The sequence below is a fragment of the Meleagris gallopavo genome, chromosome 24 (genome assembly GCF_000146605.3).
Source record: "Meleagris gallopavo isolate NT-WF06-2002-E0010 breed Aviagen turkey brand Nicholas breeding stock chromosome 24, Turkey_5.1, whole genome shotgun sequence".
Taxonomy (NCBI): Eukaryota; Metazoa; Chordata; class Aves; order Galliformes; family Phasianidae; genus Meleagris; species Meleagris gallopavo.
The window spans coordinates 3,993,898-4,015,777 of record NC_015034.2 but is presented as its reverse complement, the minus strand read 5'-3'; the positions used below and the strand labels follow the sequence as shown (position 1 = coordinate 4,015,777).

The 21,880-nt window shown below is 40.3% G+C and overlaps 1 long non-coding RNA gene across 3 annotated transcripts in view; it reads right to left on the bottom strand.

The window, feature by feature from the left end:
• Positions 1-625: 625 nt before the first annotated feature.
• Positions 626-21,880, bottom strand: part of LOC104914250 — a 30,497-nt gene continuing 9,242 nt past the window's right edge. Inside the window, exons 3-5 of one of the 3 annotated variants that reach the window (XR_004161953.1) lie at positions 20,464-20,616; positions 8,070-8,143; positions 626-1,724 (exon numbers count right to left, since the gene is read on the bottom strand). This is a non-coding gene — a long non-coding RNA (uncharacterized LOC104914250). Of the gene's footprint in view, positions 1,725-6,378; positions 7,961-8,069; positions 8,144-20,463; positions 20,617-21,880 lie in introns of those variants that run through there. The other 2 variants (XR_004161955.1, XR_004161954.1) reach the window with 2 other exon arrangements.

The following is a 21,880-nucleotide window of genomic DNA, read 5'->3' as shown; positions in this document are numbered from 1 at the left end:
GGAGCGGGTTCAAAGAAGGGCAACAAAACTGGTGAGGGGTCTGGAGCAACCAGAACAAGGCAGAAATCCCTTTCTGAGCATCATGGCAGCTGGGCATGCGTATAGAATTGCTTGCACGGATGTGCAGTGATAGTATTTGCACAGTCATTCTACATTAATTAAAATCTCTGTCCAAAAACAGGGCTAATGAAGTTTACCATGGGACATACAAGTAATTATATCCAATAATAACTAGAGTTTCAAACTGACAGGACACAGCAATTCATTGGGAGAGCTTATATAATGAAGCATGAGCCTGTGCCAAACTATGTTCTTCACATGGGAAAGGAAATGTGTGAACTCAACTCTCCTGAGATCACAGACTTCAGGTAAAATGGTGTCTTTCCTAGATCCTCTGCTGTCCAGAGCAATAAAAAGTTGCCAGAAGGACCAACACAAACCTCACAAACATCACAACAGCATTTTTTAGACTGAACAGATAAAAAGGAGCTGCTGATGTCTTATCTGCTAGACTACTTGCAATTTTGAGACTATTTATTTCAACATTTTAAAAGGCATTAAATGCTTATTTTGATCTGAATAGGTTACAATAAGCAAACAAACATTGCCCTATTTTTACCGAAGAGTTGTCCGCATTCTCTCTTTCTTCAATTCTCTCTTTTCTATTTCTGCAATTAGAAGTTCTACCAAACTGTAGTCGAAGCCCTTTAGATTTATTTGCTGAACTACAATAGTATTGGTTTATACCTCCCAACTCCCAGTGCGACATATATATCAAGCTACTCTTTCAACTCCTGCATTTCCAAACATTTTAAACACCTTAATGGCTTTTCTCGCTGAACCATAAAAATTATTTATAAATTCATTCTAGGACATTCACGCAACAAGAATCTCATAACGTATCATGAAACACAAATTATGTTTACTGGAGTACAAAAAATTATTTGGGTCTATGTATATGCAACCAAGAAAAAAGCCAACTGCTTCTCAAAGTGGTCTCTTATTACGGGCAATCACAATCACCAACTGCAAGGTGAGGAGGTAATGAGTTATTTGTTCCAGAGTAATTTTTTAAACAAACAACCTGACAGGAAAGAACAATATCTTCTAAGACTTAATTTGAATTAAGTACATTTGGTGAGTTACAGAAGGATCATGGTACTTTATCCAGTATTTTTCACATCTAAGTAGCTGCAGCATCTGCTTTTCTCTAAGGTTAATACTAACACCATGGGCTATTAATCTCCACAACTGAGCAACACTCCACAATCACCCCAACACTGACATTTCAAGGGAAATGTTTTTAATCAAGATTCATATGTTACTAGGGCTCCAGGAGAAGGAGAAGTTAGTTTTTACATAACTAATGATATGTGAAGAGCTGACAGCTGGTAGTCATTTTGGAAACAGTCAGCTGTTGAAGGCATAACTGTATGAACACAAACTCATTCAATCAGATGCATAAGATTATAAAACACTAAATTTAAAATTTAAAACTGAATTCAAATTCCCCAAAACACAATCAGCAGATTTGACCTTTTACTCCCAAGAATCACGTGCCATGCTTGCTCCATTAGGCCACTATGTAGGTTATACCCACAGTGGGTCATACCTCAGTCATGGAACTTGGGAGGTAGAAGAGGGTCTCTCTTCAGTTGCCTCTGGTTCTCTGGTTCCCGTTTGTCCTTGTCAGGAGGCTTACTATTGTAGCTCATCTTGTAGCACTATAGTACAGTGAGAAAAAAAGGCTGGGAGTTGTTAACCAAGAACTTTTGGATACCCTTTTAGACCCACGTCACCTTTAGGACAACATCTCAGCCCTTTTGGCCATTCTCAAAACGTTGTCCCTCTGCCACACCTTCTCCTTCCCTTTTAGTGAAGAGCACAGAGATTGCCACAAAGAACCATTAAAGGATGATAATGACAGAGGGCATGCTATCTTTTTAGCATTGATGGAGTGGGATTCTCTTCTCTGTAGCAAATGGCTCATAAAATCCTTTTTGAGTTTAGTATAAAGTATTTCAAAGCAAAGCGTAATCTGCCAGATCTATAATGTAGATTTTTAGTAAGATCCTTTGTGCAAGAAAAAGGACATAAACCACCTGCCTTTGAATTCAGATGGAAACACTGATGATCTAAATCATCCAACCCTGGTATATAAATGAAAGGCAACAACCAGACCAGGGACTGATCCCTGGAGAACTCCTTTATGATTCACTGTGGAAGATGAAAAGCTGTCTATGTAAACAAATTGTTTATGGTCTGTTAAGCGAAAGTAAAACCAATGGAGTGCAGCAGATGCAATTCCAGCTGAGGATTCAATCTTACAAAAGTGCACGGGTCTGACCCTGCAGCCCTTTTTCATAAGAACTGCTTCCCTGCAGACACTCAAACAAGCAAGGACTGCAGTACTTGCCATCTGTGCCCGATTGGTCTCCAAAGAAAAGAGTCAAAGCTTGAAGCAGTGCTTTGTGTTCTGCCATCTGAAGGAAAGCAGAGAAGCTGCAGCCAAAGGCAAGCTCTGGGAGTACAACAGCATCACTCAATTCCTGCATTGCCACCATGATCATCCAGAGAAACCTTACTTTTCCAGAGAGCTTTACTATTCCAGGTTCCTGTTTTAACTCAATTATAGAATCATAGAATCCCTAGAGTTGGAAGGGATCTTTAAAGGTCATCTAGTCCAACTCCCCTGCAATGAACAGGGACATGCATGGCTAGATCAGATTGCCCATGTTCTGACCCAGCCTTACTTTGAAAGTCTCCAGGCATAGGACATCCACCACATCTCTGTTCAACCTGTTCCAGTGTCTCACCACTCTCAGTTTAAAAGACTTTTTACACAGAATCACAGAATGGCCTGGGTTGGAAGTGACCTCAAGGATCATGAATCTCCAACCCCCTGCCACACGCAGGGGCACCAACCTCCCCATTTAATACTAGACCAGGTGCCCAGAGCCCCATCCAACCTGGCCTTGAACACCTCCAGGGATGGACGGGCATCCACAGCCTCTCTGGACAGCTGTTCCAGCACCTCACCACTCTCTCTGTAAAGAACTTCCCCCTGACATTCAACCTAAATCCTCCCTCCCTCAACTTAAAACCATTTCCCCTTGTCCTGCAGTTATCTACCCTTTCAAAGTGTTGATTCCCCTCCTGTTTGTAGGCTCCTTTTAGGCACTGAAAGGCTGCAATGAGGTCACCCCGCAGCCTTCTTTTCTGCAGGCTGAACAAGCCCAGCTCCCTCAGCCTGTCTTTGTAGTGGAGGTACTGCAGCTCCCCGATCATCTTTGTGGCTCCTCTGGACCCCCTCCAACAGCTCCCTGTCTTTCTTGTACTGGGGGCTCCAGACCTGGACACAGTACTGCAGCTGGGGCCTCACAAGAGCAGAGTAGAGAGGGACAATCACCTCCCTGTCCCTGCTGGCCACCTCTCTGCTGATGGGGCCCAGGATACCATCTGCTTTCTGAGCTGCAAGAGCACACTGCTGGCTCATATTAAGCTTTTCATCCATCAGGACCCCGAGGTTCTTCTCTGCAAGGCTGCTCTCAAGGACCGCTCCTTCCAGTCTGTATGGATGCCTGGGATTCCTCTGGCCCAAGTGCAAAACCTTGCACTTTGCCGTGTTGAACCTCATTAGGTTCATCCGGACCCACCTTTCAAGCCTGTTGAGGTCCCTCTGAATGGCATCCCTTCCTTCCACTTTTTCCTTATATCCAACCTAAATCTACCCTCTTTAAGCTTGAAAGTTAAGAGCAATCTCTTTGTTTTCTGATGGTTTTTGGAGCATGTACACAGAGGACTATAAAGATGGTAGACATTCAGACTGCAATTCTGATGAGCAACCTCATAATTTTCCTTGTCCTTTACCCCACCAAAATGACCTCACTGCGATTCTCAGTGAAGGACCTAGAAGGATATGTTCTCTAACCTGAGCACAGTTTTCCAGTGATCTTATAGTGGCAGATGCATTTTAACAGCATTAGAGATCCTTATGCTCTTCTAAATCAACCTTGCCTGACTTTCACCATTTCACCCTGCCATTTCCTGTTTATTTCCAGACATCATCACATTCAACCTCAGATTTCTTCATTAATCCAAGAAGCTGGTATTTCCCAGGATTGCGTGATAGCTGCACCACGCTGAGCGGAGGCAATAAAACATCTGCGTGCTCAGTGTACTCATCTGGTCAGACAGGAGCAATGGGGATTCAGCTAATAATCCTGATGTTCTTCCACGCTCACCTGGCCTCCCTTATGGCATCCTTTAGGGCATTATACCTCACACCACTTTTTCACTTTGGTTTTAAAACTAACAACCCTTTGACATTTCCAGTTTACAGGCTCTTGATAATTGGTACTGTGCATAGATAGCAAGAAAGAATAAACACTGCCCAGCTGAGCCCTGGGGAAGGGATTTATGATTGCATAACAAATTTACAGGTAAAATAAGGTATTTCAAATCCATTCTTGTACTCATCATTTGAGTTTTTAGGGTTTGTAACCACCCCATGGGTCCCAATTAAAACTGGTCTCTGCAGATCTGTACCACAAGAAATACCAACTCTCCTAACAGAATATGGATAAGTAAGTGCCTGGCACTGGGAAACATTCAAAAATCTAATCGAGCATGAAATATGGGATGCTGGAAATAGAAACAGATAAACTGTATTAAGTAGTAAATAAGTGAGACAAGGCACGCATTGTTCAAATGTGGCCGCTGAGCTAGGGAGAGCCTGCTCTACACAGATAATTGTCTTTAGGAGAAAAGTGGAAAAGATTATGAAATCTGTAGTATTTTTGTACTTGTCTGAGATGCACACAAATCAGTCATTCTAATTACTTCTGAAGGGGACGACATTTATCTCATTACTAAATTAGTGCCAACAGCAGATAAGGAAGATGCAATGCCAAACCAGCTCTTAATTCTCAGATGCATCTCTAAGAGCATTGTCTAAATGTCCATATCTCCAGAAGGCAAAAAAAAAAAAAGTCATAATCACAGGACAAATCTGATCTTAATAAGCAGAAAATCGTAGGAACTTCCCACATCTGTTTTCCTCTTATTAGATTGGCGGTGGTGTCACATTCTATGTCATGCCACTATACACTGACCTTCAGCAACTTAAAAGTCGCTGAAGTTTTTGGAAGGAAGCTTTTGGAAGCTGCTTTTCTTGGCAAGGAACACATATACACAAACTGTATAAGCAGAGATATCTAAGAAGTGCAGGACTAGGGATATGGGGGAGCCCAGTTGCAAGTATCTCCAAATAGCATCCAGCAGCCCTCAAAGTTTCTCTGACACTTGAAAAGCATTTGTTTTAAAAATGAATTTTAAAACCAAATTTTTGTACTTTAGCCACACGTGGAGGAAATGCAGAAAGGAAACATCCCAGAGTCCAACAAGATCTATTGTGCAATTATGCACATAAGTAGGTGAGCTGTGAAACTCAATTTCCTCCATTGGTGTAACCAAACAGCCCTTGAAGTGCCTGGCTACAGTGGTATCTCATGTGAAGTCTGCAATTTAGAAATGAAAGAGCTCAACTCCTGAAAGATATTCTGCAATGGCAGCAGAATTTGGACATTTCTCAACATCACACATCTGTGAAACCTCACCTGCTGAGCTCAACCACGTGTTTGCAGCACCATCTGGGATTAGAAGAATCACTTTTGGGGTTTGATGCTGAATTCTCTCTTGGCCTTCCATCAGATATAAGCACAGGTCTTTAGGGACCAAGAGAACAATGTTTAGAAATTGATGCAGAAGAGGTGAACACACAGCTGTCCTGCACAGGAAGGAGTTTGTAGAACTCACTCAGATCTCCTGGAAAGCTTAACAGAAGGTCATGACTTTGCCTTGGCCATTACAATCTGGTGGAGCAGCCCTAGAAAGGTTTTTGCTGCTGGCTGCAAGTAAGGACAGTTTAACTTGGAGCAAAATGTTGCTTAGCGACTTGAAGTCTGTGAATGTCACACTATTTCTGAAGCTGTAAAAGAGTCTGGATGATGCTCCAGCAGCTAGGTTCTCATTAATGGAGAGGACTATGTGTACTAGGCAAAATTCCTCACCAAGACTCCTCTACGCTGATGAGCACCATGTTCTGCCTTGAAAATATCTATTTTTGCACTTGGACTATTTTATTTCCCTACTGTTAAAATGAAAAATTGGCCAAACCATTTCAGCAGTGCCTGTCACACACTTGCTTTCTCCTGCAAATCCTGAAGCTCTGATTCTCTTCATTAAGTCACTGACAATATAAAGAGGGGCCTCTATGTAAATTATCACCAACAAAGTTAAATGCACTGAAATGATGTAGAAATTGTACTGTAGTATCACTGAAGTACAAACAGAACTTTCTGAAGAGGAAATACTTCCGCATTCCAACCCAGAACTCAACACAAAACAATAATGACCTGAATTTTCAAAGCTTTCTTCTATTAAATGCTGTGACAGGATTCAAAAGCTTTCCAAACTTTATTGATCATGTAAAACGAATAATAGCACAAATAAAATAGCCCACCTCCACTCCACACCAATAAAGCCATCAGCTGTGAGAAGACAAAAACAACAGAGTTATTAATCACTCCTCCCCACAAAAATGCAAGCCCAGCTGAAGGTCAATCCAATAGTCTGCCAAGCCCAGTTTATCTGGTACTGTATGCTCAAAGAACAAAGTAATCAGAGATAAGCACACAATGATACGTCACTCATTCTCATGACAGATTTGCAACATATCTTTTCAGAGCTGGAAATACCACCTGAGACAATGCTGAATGCATCCTCCCAGAAGCCCTTTAACCCTTTCTTGAATTAATCTATATTTTGGGTTTCTGCCTCACCAAGTTGTAAGAGTCCCACAATTTAATCACTTCTCTTCTTCAGCACTACTTCTACTTTTTAAACCCACGGCTTTATAATTTTATCTAGTGTCCCTCTGCTCCTGGTATTGTGATAAATAAGATTAAACAGTAATCATTGGCTTCTCATGTATTTCTGTTGCTTCATCTGAAATGAAAAGCCATGCATCCAATCATCCTTGTCATGCACAGGAGCTGGTATGGAAGTATAACCAAGCTGTACCCTTACATATTCATCTAATCTTTATTAATAGAGCCAAATGAGTGTACATTCAGTGAGAGGACAGGATGAAGATTTCTATTTTCTTTCCCTTTGCCATAAAGCTTGACATGTCCATGTCATTCATTTTGTCAGAAGAATACAAAGAAGAGTATGGTAGAAGTAGTTCTATGGCTCTAGGAACAGCTCCCTGTATGGCCACCAGTTCCCCAAGCACCAGCTGAGCACTTGTCCAAGATAAGAGCTGCCTCTCATCCTGAACTGAGCAGTTGGAAGTCAGCAGGGAGATTACAGCTGCTGAAATTAATCCAAGTGTAAAAAGATAAACAACAGTTTATCCACCCTTTATTCTCTTATGATTGACTACAGTTAATGCTACTAACACTTTCAACAACACACAGTCTGGGTCCAAAAGCAGCTCAATTGTTCCTACCCCCTCCAAAAAGTTGGTTGAGGTCCTTCCTTCATTTGCATCCAGATGAGATGCTTGATTACTGAATATCAGCTTTGCTTCTTCCACACAGCCCTGCATATCCATGATTGGGAAGAATTCCATTTTTTTTCCATCTTGCATTGGAACGCTGGTCATGTTCTTTCATGTTATATTCAAAATCACATCAGTGGGATAATGCCAGAGACTGCATTTATTCCATAGGACAGTAAGGTCTTCAAACAACACAGCTAGGTCTCAGTGGAAAATAAAGAAAAAACAATCTCTTCCATTTGATGGTGTCTTTCACACCCTTTGCCAGAATGCCCCCTCCGTCCTTTTCCTGAATATCTGCAGTGATGGCAGCAGTGCAATGCACGACGTTTCTTGGAGCAGGAAGTGCTTTGTAAACAAATAGCCAATCTTCAAGTACAAAACAAGCAGATCCGACTTTCAAACATTTGGCAAGGTGCAGGTACATGATGACAGCGTGTTAAATTCATTATTCAACACATTGCAAAGTGTAAGGTGTCAGAGTGACAATTTATACCGTACTTACCCCCAGTCAAAGGTATTGGAACTGCACGATGGTGCTTGAGCTACAGAAGCAATACAACAGAAGAGACATCCAACCTGGAACAGCAAGGAAAACACTTATCAGAATTAAACATCTTCATAACAAAGAGGAATTAAAGGAAATATTTTGAGCTGGAATAATTTTGTGGATAAAACCATTGCATGTTTTTTTTTCCACAGACATTGTCTCTTATGGAAAAAAAAACTTGCAATCATTTCCAATATCCCTAGAGAGTCATATAAAAGTGGGTTCCCAAATGATATTATACAGCACTTCCCTTTTATTCTTAGTGGTCCAAAGAACCCAGTTGGATTTTCTGCTCTTAAGTCTGCTCAGACAAAGATGTAGGTCTTCCAGGCTGGATGTGGCTCTGGGCGGCCTGGTCTGGTGACCCTGCACATAGCAGAGGGGTTGAAACTAGATGATCTTTGAGGATCTTTTCAACCCAGGCCATTCCATGATTCTATGATTCTTATCTGTGTCCTTGCTGACAGGACCAGAACCCGGAGGTTGGCACAGTTGGATCTTCCCAGTTCCACTGCCAGCCTGCAGGCTGACCTGGAGTTGTGGAGGTCTGTCTGGTTTTAAAGTGAGGATAACACTGATACTCACTGCCAAACTCTTGAAATGAGTCAAAGTAAAACACATTCTAGTAGGTCAGACACCATTTTTTGGGTTAGTGCTGCAATCAAGCACAAGACCATTTCATTTCTCTTGTTTAAGAATTCTCCCAGCTACAAGCAAGCAAAACATCCTGAAAATACTTAAGGTTTAAGTTGATAAACAAGAAACCTCTGCTGCAGGCACAAGGGCATAAAGGAAACGACTGCCTTCACAGCCCAGGTAACTCAGCCTTTAAGGCTGCAGAAGTCGTCAGTGCCAACAAGTGGCAGCACAGGGCTGTTACTCATGTTTATCATAAATCATTCATTAAAATGGATGTTACCCAACGCTAAAAGTATGTTTGGTGTCTGGGTACAATAAAAATTAATTTACCATTCACAAAGCTTCTCATTTAGTTAAATCAGCTGTGTTCCAGCTTCGTTATCTGTGTGTTTCTAATGTATTTCTTCCTTATATTTTTGCAGAGCTGGCTCAAACTGAGCTTTATTTTTTATTATTAATTTAATGTAATTCGTATGTATTCCTGGGAGTAGGCAATGTGGTAACAATTGTACTGCTGCATTGCCATCTCCAGGCAAGATGAAGAACTGTATAAGAAGCTCTCTCAGAACTGAATACAGACATCCATTTACAGGATTTTTTTTCAAATAAAAAACACTTTTTTGTATATTAAAATCAGTCTTGGAAACCAGAATGACAACGGTGCATATTATATCTAAGCTGACAAACTCTTGTTAGGTAAATGCAATGCTTAGCCAGAGCACTTCCCATTGGGGAAGAATACAGCTGAAACGTAGGCAAATTAATGTGCATACATAGGAACCAGATGAGCATTTTTATGCTTAATATGTTTGCTACTTGTTTAAAGGGTCTTCTTCTCTCATCTCTAACATAGATGCCAAATTAAGAAATTGGAAATATTACATTTCTAGGTGAGAAATTAATAGCCCCAGAAGAGAAATACAATTACAGAGTGAAGAGAAACATGGTGAACTGATGGCAAATTTTAAGGTCAAAACAGGGTCTCATTTTCTTGATCAAATCTGAAGACATCCAACCCTTGATAGCAAATGACAGATTCCTGCCCTTTCTTTTGTTAAACCAACTCTACCTCTTCACCACTGGCAAATACTGGAAATCATCAGTAAAACAGAGTAAGTTGGGGTTACATACAAAGCACTAACGCTACACTCCAAAGCAAACAGAAGAGATTCACCACTGAGGACCAATTAAAGCAGAACATCAACATGATACACTCTGTTTTACCAATGCTTATATGAAACATCAAGAGGCTAGGTGAAACTACAGATTAACTCAGGTATCATTTTCAAACTCATTTCCCATCTTGTGAAAAAAAAAAATGTATGCAGCACAGAAACAAACACAGAAAGTTTCATGCTTCTGAGCATATTCAATGAGATCGGTTGACACAACAGTGTTGTAAAGGCCATCCAAACCTGTTTATTCTGACTAATTTCCATAATCTATTGTGCCTGCATCTGGAAGTGTTTGACTCCATCGCTTTCAGAGGCAGCTCAGTTTTCCAAACCCCTTATTTTCCATTCCTTTTCACTCATGTCTTATTTCCTATTTTCACTCATTCTTTTAAAGTCATCTTCATGTGACTGATCCCTTTGGATATAGCATAGAGAATATAGCAGTCCTGAGGGAGTTCAGAGTTGCAGTTTCCATAGGGTAACATCTAACATCCTATCCATAAATATTAATCACTACAATATTTAAGGAACAAATCAAGGTAAAAGAAGTCTTCATATAGCATTCAAAAAAACCAAAAAGCAAACAAAAAATGTAAGTCTGACATTAGGCAGAAGAACCACACTCATTTTAGATCCAGTAACAAATTCTGTATCCGTGTCAGTGCAGCATTTCACAACGGCTAAGAACCTCGGATCACACAATGGTAGAATCATTAAGGTTGGAAAAGATGTCCAAGTCATCTAGTTCAACCATCCACCCATCCTCACCATGCCCAATTACCTACATCCTCAGTGCTGCTTTGAGACAAGGAAAGTCTCTCTGTGCAGCACCATGTTCTGCCCTCCAGGTATGCAAGGATCAATCCCTGCTTTCACCACACAGCAAAAGTGTGTCCACAACACACACCTTCCTCTGTCATAAGATCAGTCCTGGCACTGCAGAGAAGTAGAGAGAAACCCCAGACTCAGCATAATGGTGATTAACGTGCCAAACCAGACATGCACAACAAAAGAAAGGGCACTTGTGCCAAGTCTGCACAAGGCAAAAGGCCTTTCCAATTCTTTCTCTTGACAGTTAACTGAGATCTAAATTGGCCCAGGTGTTTCATTTCTCAAAAGTGTTCTCCCCATCTTCAACATGATGGCGATTAGGAAATAATTTTTTCACCAAGGGAGTGACGAAGCACTGGAACTGGCATCCCAGAGAAGTGCTGGAGAACCATCCCTGGAACTAATTAAGAGACATATGGATGAGATTTAGTGATGGGACTCAGCAGATAAGTTGCTGGTTGGATTTGATGACCTAAAGGTCTTTTCCAGCCTGAACAATACTAAGTGGGCCAGACTGTGCATATTCTGTGTCACAACCAAACTAAAACAGAAACATTAAATGTCCCGTGTGTGTTAGCATCCTGGAGCAGCATCAGGCTTGTCTCAGGAGAGATGACTCAGATAATCACAGTTCCTTTGTCAGTGAACTGCAGTTTCATGACATTGCAGAAAATCAGACGTAATTCTCCCATCAGTGAGACAGTAAAAACCTCATGATTCTGAAGTGCCCCAAGTTGTGTGAGTGAGAAGTGCTAAGTGTATTATTATTACTCTTCACAGCCATCAATCATCTACCTTTCAGCAGCACTAAAAATTCAGTCCAAGCTAAATCTTAGCAGGATTGCTCCGGAATAGGTCAAGCTACATAATGAGTATTCTCTCTTTTAGGACTGATGGGCTGATACAACACATACAAGTCCTAGCTCAGCATGCTGCTCTGCTAATGCTTCCTCACGTACCCAATTATACTCTTGTATTTGTTAATGTTACATGAAAAATCTTTACAATTACAGTAAATAACCCACTATGAATCCTGCAGCTGAAGTTTTTTAATGAACATTCATTATAGGAAGAAAACATCTCCTCAGGCAAAACCATGGGGGGAAAAATAGTTTTATGGCACATGAAATTCTGGCTTTCCTTGTCTAGTATAATTTACTTAGTATATTTAGCCAAGATGCAGCTCTTACATACACAAAATGCAGATGTTTAGCTTCCACCCAATCAATTGGTAACTGGGAAAATAAGCAGCATCACTAAGATTCTGGTTTCATTAGAGCAGCCAAAACATCATCAGAGCTTGGCTATTTGCAAGTGTCATAGCAAGCTTAGCTGGCATCACTCGTGGCTGAAGTGAACCACAGGGAAAGGATTTATTTTGGTGCTTTGAGTCACCTATAAGCCCAAGAGCCACTGAAATACATTTATGCCAAAAACACACCATGTTCTATAATCTCAGCTAATTTAAGAGTATAGGTTTCCTTTAAATAATTTCTGAGGCATCTCCCCCACAGGACTCATCACCATTGATGGAGATGTCTGCCTTGCTGGCGTTAAGAAGGTGAGACCTCCCAAGCAGACTTCTTTCCAACTGCTGTGAATAACTGGACTTTTATTTGTGGTCTCTGAAAATCATCTTGTTCTGAGTCCTTCTAATTAGCTTCAGCAGTGGCTGAGAAATTATTTACGATAAGAGCGACCGTGCTTGCATTAAGAAGGTGAATTAGAAACTTATAATTCACACCAAGACGCAGTGGGGTGGGGAGGAGAGCAGAACCAGGACACGCTTTGCAAAGCTTTTCATTGCACAGCAAGCTGAGCAATCAACATCAATGATACTGCCGTTTCATCTCTGACGGTAATGCAATAACAAGGCACCAGGCCTTCTGTCTCTTTTTGCCAAAGCACAGCTCTGCTACTCCCTGGGAAAGCATAAAGAGCCAAAATACAAGTGCATCAATGTTGCTTGTACTGAAATTTAGTCGAAATTGGGAAAGGGAATAGTAAAACCATTGGGCAAAGCTATGTAATAAGGAATCCTCCTTAAGTAAGGATCTGCCTAAAAATGCAGAGACAACAATGTGGATACAACGATCTGGTTATTCACTAGAGAGCAAGTGTTTGTGGGTGCAAATGCAAATCAATTGACACGAAAGGACATGAGCAGAACAAATAATTACACGTGGGGATTTCAAACAGACACAGTCACCGTTGTGATCTGAAAAGCGCTTTGGGGAATCTTGGCTTGGAAAAGTGCACTATGTGGTTTAAAATCATACAAGACTCATGGGTTAGACTAATAGCTGCTTCCTTGTTTCTTGAGGATCTGAGACCTAATTCAATACATACATTTGGCATTTCGGGTTTTAGTGTATCTACTATATGCTCCCCAGGATAAAGCTAAGGAGGTCTTTAAATCTGCAAACTAAATAAATCAACTTCAGGAAAATCAAATTATTTCAGCCATATAGAATGGAGGAGTTGCAATATCATATACCATCCCATATTGGAAGGGACCCATGAGGATCATTTGAGTCCAACTCCCAGCTCCACACAGGACATGAACTCTTGATTAAAGTAACTCAAATTGAAACCAGAAACAAACTGCCCTCACCACTTCCTCAGCGCTCTTAAGACACTTTAATTAATAAAATGGCAAAAAGATTAATGAATCACTCAGGAATTTGACATGAGAGAGAGCCGCCCTACCCAGTGGCAGGCATGGCAGGGTAAATTGGATCGTGCCACCTGCAGGCAAATTGGTGGTCTGCTCCCACCCCCGATACCTGTTGTAATTTGAAATGCTAATTATTATCGTGGCTGAGCTTTATTTGGTAATGGGGGGGAGAGATGGGTCTTTAGAAGCTGTTCATTCTGCAGACAAGAGAATCAAAGCCATTATGTCAAGAAACAGCTCAATTACTGCATTTGCTGCTACTGGAAACAAATCTGTGTGCCAGAGGCACAGCAAACAACTGCGGCACATAAACGAAGAAATTAATTCCAGCAGGTAATGAAATTCAGATGGAGTTACATATCATAACCATGAGAACACTGAACGAAGAGCTCACTGCAATGTGATGGGAGTGACAGCCATGAGGATGAGACCTCCACCTCCAGCCTCCCATTTCAGGTTTCAGCCTTCTCTACTTTAAACCTTAGCCTGAAAAACGTTCTAAGAAATATTACTGTTAATTCTCAGCTTGTTTTCTCCAGAAAGCAATATAATAGCTCTACTAAGTGGTAGGTGGAAGAATAACAGACAAACACCAACAGCCTTTGGTGCAAAGATTAATAGATGATGAGGCAGCATCCCTGCAGATAATGCGAATTAGTGATAGCTGCAACAAGTCCTTATCATGCATTCCTCCAGGTACCAAAAAAAGAGGAAAAAAAAAAAGGAAAAACAAAGAAAAGGGTCAAAAAAAAAGTGTAATTAATTAGTGGTGGAGAATTGGAAGATGAAAGGTAAGTCTCCGGGCTGTAAAATGGAAAAGGTTTTGGTAAAAAAATCTTTTATCACATCTGTTCCTCACTCTACAGGAAAACAGCCTCAGAGGGAGGAGAGGAGCATGGGAGCAGGAGCTTAGCTGGGCTGGAAATTTGTCACGGGATTTGGCTGCACAAACCAGATTTAAGGAACGAGTTATCTGGTCTGACAAATTGACCAGTAGACCCCAGAGAGATTTTCTAGGAGGTCCAAAAGCTTGGGTCTCAAGTCCTTCAAGCTGCTTTTTTTTTTAATTTGAGTGATGCTGGATCAAGCTTGGTTGAAAAGAGAATCAGAACTGAGCTTTGTGTCCATACAAACTGTGACATGTGCCGTGGGAGCAGTCAAGACCCTCAGATGTCAACCATAAGCAAAGTTACCCAATGGAAACTCTTCTTACATCTTCATTGTACCTTAGTGTATGAGCTCAGCTCATAAAGAAGTAAAGCAAGATGCTGCTTTTCTGTGAATGGCAGAGTCCTGCCAAGTCGGAGATGGGAAAGATGAAAGCCATCTAGAAATCATTATGCAAATTCCCTTGTTGGCTTCAGGGGGAAATGACATTAAGGTCATTTTGCAAGACCTTGAATATTTTTAATTCAAAATATGTATCACGTTTTAATCAAAGTGGCTTGCTGCTATTTCTATACAAGTAATTTGCGTTCTGGCTGTGTCATGGGGGCAGTTATGAGTCAGCTAAGCTCTCTAATATAATAACTATCAGAAAATTGTCTTTCATTATTCATGTTAATTATGCTGAACCAAACACTATGGACAGGAAAATGTATTTCCTGTCATGATATTTTTTTGCCTCATAAAGATTTTAATAATCAATTGGACCAGGTTTCTTTCTTAAGACTAAATCTTCAGAAATCAGCCATGTCAAACACATATGTGCCTTTGCAAACAGTGGGAGAGATATGGGTAGATTTTTTTGAATAGCTACGGTGTATAGGTTTCATCTCCCCTTAAACAGCTAAAATGAACAAAAGCCAGTGCCCTGAATTAGCAACACACTCAACATTTGCAGATGCCTGGAACATGCAAATAAAGCATCTGTCAAGAAACATCATAATTTTCTTGGCTCACCTCCACTACAGTCAGTCTTTATTTTGACTTTTAATTTAAAGTTTTAAAAAACTGAAATTCAAATAAACTGAGCTAGCATGAGCCAAGTTTGGATCATCTTTTCCTATAACACTCCTTTACCAATAAGCTATCTGGAAAAACATCCCCACACTACATCCTATCCCAGTCAGTGCACCCATCCATCATTTCAGCATTTAGACCACTCTCTTTCTGCAGCCAATATAATCAAAAACAGAATTTTAAAAGTTACTTCAAAAGGTGAAGACGACATCCCTCATCTACCCCACTACAGGTATACAAGGGTCAATTTACCACTATTGGCTGTGACAGGGGTTTAGCACACCTTGTCACATTTTATGTTCATTAAAAAGTCATTATCCCAACATTCTTCTATCAGGTCTCAGTCACACAAAACTATAATTGCAAAAGGAATCCCTGATGTAAAATGTCACAAGCACTATTGTCAATAACTGTTAGGAGCTTCAGCAGATGGCAGTCAAGAACACAGTCAAATACTCCACTAGAATCAACTAAATTAGTTACTTCCTTTGTATGAGTGTTGGGAGTTTTGTTGTTTTTTTTTATTGTTGTTGTGGGTCTTTTTAACTGAACTCTTAGAAGGTTGGTTTTTGTTTGTGATGTTATTGAAAATTAATTGAGGTCCCTTGGTTGTTTGCACACCCAGAATTTCTCCTTCAAATTTCTAAAGAATTAATCTTTAAAAATAACCTGGTCTGGCTGGGCTACCAGCACCCACTGTTAGCAGCTCATCTGTAAGATGACGTCTATATTCTTGTTGTCAGAGCCATATGAAAGTATCTTTCTGGAATGGCATGGGAATTAATGGGTTAATGAAAATGGAGGAGGAGAAGGGAAGTCTTCTGTGCTTGAATTTCACAACTGTGACATAAGCCTCAATGAAGCAGTTAGGTAAATATGAAGGTGCAAGGGCTGAGGGAGCTGCTTTTAATTCAGGAAAGTGGAGGAGGTTATGTTCCATTTGCACGCCAATATATCAACGGTGAGTAACACAACAAAAAGAAATTTATCAACATTAAGTCAGCCAACTCACAGTCATTTTGCTCCACATAATCTCAACAGCTCTCCAGAACCCCATTATCACCATATCCTTGAGGATGTCTAACATAAAAGACTATTAGCTCCTGTTGTAGGTGGAGACCTGCGCATAACTGCTGGCAGATTTATGCTGCTGCAAATACTTGATCAAGTGTGTGATCAGTGAGACAGATTGATGGCTTGAGCACACTTAACCCCAAAGGGCAGATGATCATACTGAGCCTTTATTGCAGTAATTCAAGAAGTATGTTTTGGGTAATTATCTTTGGAGGCTTTACGTAATGATAATTTGAGTTTCCAGTTAGTTTGTGAGATACAGGCTGAGGCAGAATGACAACATACAGAGATTCTCCAGAGTTTTTATGAGAAAACTTGTATCATTGACTGTCTGCCAATAGGTGCCTTCAAATTCAGAAAGCTTTCTTGTAAAGGACAAAGCAATACGATACCTCCACTGTTTATTTCCTTCAACAAAAGAGGCCATGTAAGAAATTGAAGAGATCTATGGTTTAGAGCTTGATTCAGGAATCCTTTTATATACATGTTTTCCCACAGCTTTTATTGAGGAAACTTGCAAGAACCAAGTTTAGCAAAGAAATAGAGTTGAGTCTTAATGACTGCCTATTATTCTCATACCAGGCACTGGTAGGCTTTGGAGACAGCAGGCAGCACCAAGTGCAGCAAGCATCAGTGTTTATTTTTTAAGAAATGCAAACTGAAGGTAATAAAAGAATGAACCTGACATACAAGAACAAATACTCAAGATTAAACATGTGTAGATAGGACAGTTGCCCGTGACTCTTAGCTTCTGGATAGACCATTGTTTTTGCTTCTATAGGAAAAAGGCATACCCAAAACGGTCTTGATATTTTAGTCAAGCTTGCTGGTATTTTACCATTAATCACTGTAATTACTGAGTAAGAGATCATCCGGAGGTAGCCCAAATGTTCACTATGCTACATCCTTAATTGCATTTAGAAGAAAAACTCAAACATTTGCTCCAAAAGTCATAAGCAGTCACTAGCAGTCACTGCTTCTAGTACTTTTTACTTAGCCCCTTGACCCTTGCTGTAGAGCTATTCCAGCTCGTACCTACTGTCTCCTCTATGCACCATACTTTCATGTCATGTTGCCATCAAGATCTGGGATTAAAACTCGCCAACCCCAATAACAGGCCAGAAAGCAGACATCATTTTATTGCAGCACTGCTGCATGGAGATTGCACCTCCAAGCATGCACACTCGTGATCCAAAGCAAACAGATCTTATACATTTTAACATATGAATATCCCTACAATTTCTATGAAGTGCCCATCTATACCTTACTGTACATATTAAAATCTAGTTTTTATTTGGGGTTCCAATAAGGGGTTTCTGGTGGTCGCATGTTACATAAGCCATATCCCATGCACAATCAGAAAGCTCTTTATAAAAAATATGTATATTGGTTTTAATTGGCACTTCTACATTGTTGTGGTGCCTACTATCAACCTTAGCAGGGTACAGGTACCTCCTACCCAAAGATGGTGTAGTGTTGAGTCTCTGCCTTTTAGGCTCCAGATGCCCCTCTCCTCTTAACAAAAACTTCCCCAAGAAAGTAGTTCCGCTGAGGCAGTTAAATTAATTACTGGAAGTCCTGAATTTATTGTTAGTGAAGGCCCTGAATGTATTGACAGGTATCAGTAGGTTCACATGGGCACAGATTTCACGAGCCTGAATGTCAGCCAGCACAATTACCCACTGCAACAATACACCAATTATCAGGTCAACTGAAGATGTAGTAATTCTTCTTAAGAACTTAAATAACCTTTTTACCAGCTAAATAAAAAAGAAGGTCAGCCAATGCTAATTAAATATAATGCTGCTTTGTACAGCAAAGACAAAAGACCATGCAAGACCATTAACGAGCTAACAAAATCAAAATTAATGGTTTTATGCAACTCCTCCCATCAATTATTTTGCAGTAAGCTTCTCAGCATACAGCAAGTTACCCAGACTGAAGTTTACCTAGCTATTTTCAGTTTGACATAAGAATTCATCCAACAAGTGGGATATTACACAAAGTATAAGGACTAGGGGATTCAATGAGCTACTTAATCTTTGTGCTTCTGGATCATACCCCACTTCCAGCTTAACTTCCAGGAGCTATTTCTTGCTATACACCATTGACTCATGTATAAAAGCATCTGATGAGGTTTTAAGTTCTGGTTGTAAAAGCTACTGAGATAGATGTCTGCACCAGTAGAAAACCATGAAGAGGATGGTTTCACAACTTGGTTTATATCAACGTCATCTGGAACTTTGAGAGATCAAGAAATGCCAATTCAAAACATCACTCATTTAGGCTCCTAATGGACCATTAGGCAGAAATTTGACCTTGTACTTTGGAATGAAATCTGACATGGCAACATGGGTAAGTCCACTGAATATCTGACAAAGATTAACCAAAACCTGAGAGTTCAGACTTCTTGTTGTCTGTCCTGAGATAACATTATGCCCCTGAGTAACTCTAGGGCAGTTGCAAAATATAGGTTTCACTGGCACTGCTTGGAGAGCAATAGGGTCTCAACATAATGAGGACACAAAGCAAAGTTTTTAATCATCAGACCACGTTCCCTGCAGTGCAATATTGTATTAGCAGCAATTCCCCTAGATATTTACTCATATAATTATACTAAGCCAATAGGAGTAAAAATTAATTCTCCAGTATTTATGAAATTTTCCTTATTAGGAGAAATAAATCAATTTTCTCTGGGGTTTTCTAGGCCTATCTATAGCATTAGATCCCTTCAAGTCTACCACAAGTTGCACCACTCTTAACCAAGTCTGTGGATCTATGATGCACAGTCAGACAGACTGTGGCTGTACTATGACCAGCTGGGATTTACACTGCTGTTTTAAAGTCTCTATCTTCCTACTCCTTGGAACAAAGTTTTGAGAGCTGTTACCAAAGTGTCGAGGTATGTCACAGGGATGTACATGGAAAAGCTTTTACCACTAATCCGTGTTTAAAAGGTTGCTTGATCATTCAGTAGGATCTAAACCCTTGACAGAAGGAAAGAAATCCATGGCTAAATGATGATGAATTTACTGTAGGAAATGATAAATCAGTTTTTGGGTACAGATGATACTACAAACTGTGAGAACAAAACTTACATGGCAGTCTTAGTTCACAAATACCAAGTTCACTGCATTCATCTCCACTCATAGCTCTGTCTATAAATCTCCTTTGCTACAAGCAATATCAGGTTTCCCAGAGGCACCATTTACTGCTACAAGCTGCATTCTTCAGATGATTTTGTGCAAGAAATTATTCAATTTAGGAAGTTTGCTTTTAGAAGTTTGCAGCTCAGTCTTTTCAACAAATATAGCAAAGTTTTAAGCAAATTGAATTTTGATATCCAGTCCCAGCATCCCTTTGCGTATCTGAAAATCTTCAGAATTGCTTTCCCTCCTCTATTTCCTTCTGTTATTTACAAAATGCAGAGACATAATTTAATTCATATTACACTTAATATCTTCTCTAACTGTCCCAAAATTTTTCCCACCAGTGCTCTCCCATTATTTTCTCTTTCCCATTGCTCACTGCAGCAGAAGGAGGACAACCAGCCACAGCAGAGCTCATGCCATAAGCTCCCATCTCCCTTGAATGGATTGATCTGGGTTTCCAGCGTGCCCAGACATCTCTACACTTTGGTTCCCATAGTAGTTTGAAGACGCATGCCTCAACTGAAAGCTACTTGTGATGTCAACTATTTATTCAGATAATAAACTGAAGCAAAAAAAATCATGACTGCGCACTCAACCAGGCCAAAAGGGAAAGGCTTTGGGATTCTAACAGAATAAAGTGGCAAAATTTTAAGAAATGAAGAGTTTATTTCTGCACGTCTCGTTACAGCCAGCTTCCCAACACAGTGGGTGAATAGCAGAGCAGAGATTGCTTTCCCATCACAGCAAACTGAAAATGTGTGATTATCCTTTTGTGCCGTAATCATGCAAACACACAATTTCTGTTGGCAGCCACAGGGAGCTGCAGGACATGCATTTACCTTTCTGCCTCACATTGGTGGCTGGCCATTTGCGTGACACCACAGTGAGCACTGCAGTGCATCTCCATCCAGAGGAAAGGAAGAAAACTGGTTGTTGTTGCTGAAGGACTGCAATTTGGAAAGCCCAGCAGCGTCTTCAGAAAGTAAGCTTCACTACAGGAGACAAAGATGAGATGTGACAATTACTGCAGAACCATCTATCGCAAGGAACACTCAACAACCTAAAAATGTCAGCTCTTGTCATGTTACTGACACCGCCGGTGATTTTAATTGCCTTTCGTCCTTCTCAAGTGAGCCATATAAAGGACAGGTGGAATATTAAATTTAAGTCCCTCGAAGTTTAGTCCAACAAACATAAAACAAATGTAAAACCTTTGTCACATCCTCTGCAGCAAGAGAGGCTGTCAACGAGCAGCTTCACAACCCCGGGGCCAGGAAGAAATCTTCTAATGGGAGAGTTTTGTCCAAACCCCTTTGAAATTACAACACAGCCAGCTGTGTTCTACTTCCAGGTCTTTGACCATTTGCAGCACACAAAGGAAAAAAAAATGTTCTACTAAATGTGAGTTGTTTAACACAACTATGGTGAAATGCTGTAGAGTAAACCAAGGCATGGTGAAGGATAAGAAATAGATACAACTGTGGCTGAGCACTGTTCTCAGCCAGAACCCAGATGGATCAAAGAGCAGGATGGAGAACACAGGAGAAAACTGCATCAGGCATTTCATTCAGTCATTAAGGATAACATGGATCAACATTCATCAAAATACTCTACAGCAACTGGAAGACACATCCTGATCTTTTAACTCTGGAAAATCCCTTTTCACCAAGGAGAGGAGCAATGCCTCCACTGTCCTTGTTCCGTAGAGGATAGAGCTTTTCCTAAAGCTTCTTCTCATGTCAATGTCAGCTGTCTCATTTTCTCTCCAAAAGGGCCCCAATAGTCAGAGGTAGTTACATGATTTTGAATGACAACAAAGTGAGGGCGATGCTACACCCTCCAAGGATCCTCTTCAACAGATTCAGGACATTCTCCTCCATCATTTTTCTTTTCAATCTCTATAGATCAGGAAAATGATATAGTTTTGATGTTTATAATTAGTAAAGAAAAAGAGAACAGGAAAAATTCTTGAAGATGTCAAAACTAAGTTTTCATAACAAGTTTTTTATTTTCTCACTATCTGTAATCTATTTTACATCAAGATTTCCAAATGTATTCAAACTTCTGGGAACAGATTAAAGGTTTCCTAGCAAAAAAAGGCACTTTCTATTCTGAAGCATTGTGTTCTTTAAGCCTCACAAAACCCAAGACTGAGTTCAGATTTGTCAGTAGCATTTTGTAAATCCTGTGCATGTGTCAATTGCCGTGGGCATCTGCACTTACAATTCCCCATACAGCTGTGTTGCAGCACAGCTG